At 35.8% G+C, this 2,403-nt stretch overlaps 1 pseudogene; it reads right to left on the bottom strand.

Annotated features, from left to right (window-relative positions):
* Window positions 1-1,073: 1,073 nt before the first annotated feature.
* On the bottom strand, window positions 1,074-1,970 carry LOC114036817 (annotated as a pseudogene).
* Between the last annotated feature and the right edge of the window lie 433 nt (window positions 1,971-2,403).

The following is a 2,403-nucleotide window of genomic DNA, read 5'->3' on the forward strand; positions in this document are numbered from 1 at the left end:
TGTAATCCTAGCTCTTTTTGCCCTCTTGAATAGTATATTCCAAGCCCTCCAATCTTTAAGGTAGAAATTGCTGAATTTTATGTTATCCTGACTGTGGTTCCATGATATTTGAATTCTTTCTGGCTATTTGCAATATTTATTCCTTGAGTTGGGAGCTCTGGAATTTGGCCATAAAACTCTTGACAGTTTTCATTTTGGGATCACTTTCAGGAGGTGATTGGTGGATTCTTTGAATCAACTAGAGGTTAAAATAGAAATTCAAAGAATTAGGACAGTTTTCCTTGACAATATTTTGAAAGATGATATCTAGTCTCTTTTTTGATCATGGCTTTCAAGTAGTGCAACAATTCTTAAATGATCTCTCCTGGATCTATTTTCCAGGTTGGTTGTTTTCCCAATGAGATATTTCACATTTTTTTCTGTTTTTATTTTTTTAATTTTGTTTTATTGCTTCTTGATGTTTAATGGAATAATTAGTTTCCACTTGCTCAACTCTAATTTTTAAGGAATTATTTTCTTCATTGAGTTTTTTAAGCTTCTTTTGCATTTGGCCAATTCTGTATTTTAAGGAGTTCTTCAGTAAAGTTTTGAATATCTTTTCCTATTTGCCCAGTTCTGCTTTTTAAGGCATTATCCTCTTCATTGGATTTTTGTTTCTCTTTTACAGTTTGTCCTCTTTTTTAAGGCCTTATTTCTTTAGGGTTTTTTTGCCTCTTTTTACCAAACTAGTGACTTCTTTTTCATGGTTTTCTTGCATTATTCTCATTTCTTTTCCTATTTTTTTCACAATCACAAGTAATTTATTTTTGAGAATCATTTAACATGAAATTATACAAATAAAATTTGTATAAACACAAATCCATGTTTGTCATAACACAGATGGCAAAGGACAAAGCAAAACCACAAAAGCTACATCTACTTCTATATACAACTGGACAAAGTTGTGTCATGTACACTAAAAATCTTTTACAGAATAGTCATTGCAGATCAATAGAAGACTACTCTCCATTCAGCATTGTTATCCTGTGAGATAGGCTATGGTAGCATCTGTACCTGTTTTTCTGCATCCTCCTTTAATAGGGCTGGTAATTGTTTTGGTGATTACCACCCCCTTGGGATGCTTTTCCATATGTGTTTTGTTGACCAATGTAGTCTGCATATCCCTGTCCATATCTAGAGTTCCCATAGTTACATCCAGTATAATCATATTTGCCCTAGCCACCATAGTTTTGATCACCACCATAGGTACTATTGTAATTTCCATATCCTTGATATATATAATAGTTTTTAAATCCTTGGTTCCAGTTTTAGCCCTGATCTTGGCCACAACCCCTAGTCCCACCTCATCCACCAACTGCAGCACCCCTCCTTCCTTTCTGTTGTTGCTGTATACCTCTTTGGGCTGGGCAACTTTGATTTCACACTTCCCAAAACCAATCTGATGATATCTACTTTCTAATAATTCCTTTACTGGTTCTTCATGTGTATATGTGATAAAACAAAATACTCTTTTTTCATTTGTTTTTGTGTCCATAGGAAGTTTAATATTCTCAATCTCTCCAAATGCTCCAAAATACTCTAATTTGTTCTTCAGACATATCTGGGTTCAGTCCTTTGACAAACACTTTTTTGGAAGGCTCCTTTCCCTTTAGAGCTTTGGCCCTCTTGGGGTCTATCAACTTGTCATCCAACTCATGTTCTTTAAGCTCCAAGACCTTGTCGACACTGGCAGTGTCTTTGAAAAGCACAAATCCAAATCCTTGTATTCTTCCCGTGATGGGATCTGTTTTAATTGTGCAGTCTACAACCTCTTCAAAATGAGACAGGTATTCAGTGAGATATTTCTTGCTTGTATCCCAGCTTAGCCCTCCAATAAACATTTTACCATTGTCCTGCTGCTTTTTACTTGTGTTGATTTTGGCGCCCTTAGCAAAACCCTCCATGTTGCTGTACTCATTCACATCCTCCATGGTGATGGGGCCATTAGCCAGGGGCAGGTGGCATGGAGAGGCAGTTGTAGTGGTGGTCTCTTTTCCCCATTTTTACTTTACCTCTCTCATTTGATTTTTAAGATCTTTTTTTTGAATTTTTCCAGGAATTGTTTTTGGGTTTGGAACCAATTCATATTTTTCTTTGAGACTTTGGAAGTAGCAGTTTTGACTTTGTTATCTTTCTGTGAGTTTGTTTTTTGATCTTCCTGGTCACAATCATAAAGTTCCATGGTCAGGATCCTTTTTGTTGTTTGCTCATTTTTCCAACCCAATTTTTGATGTTTAGCTTCATATTAAAGTTGAACTTTGCTCCTGGGCCACTGTCCCAAGCTTTAGGTTTTTTGTACAGCTATTTTCAGAGCTAGTTCTGATGGTCTGTGAGTTTTCAGGTTTTCAAAAGTAGTATGATCTA

This window comes from Vombatus ursinus, unplaced genomic scaffold, assembly GCF_900497805.2.
Source record: "Vombatus ursinus unplaced genomic scaffold, bare-nosed wombat genome assembly UNPS02000582.1, whole genome shotgun sequence".
Lineage (NCBI taxonomy): Eukaryota > Metazoa > Chordata > Mammalia > Diprotodontia > Vombatidae > Vombatus > Vombatus ursinus.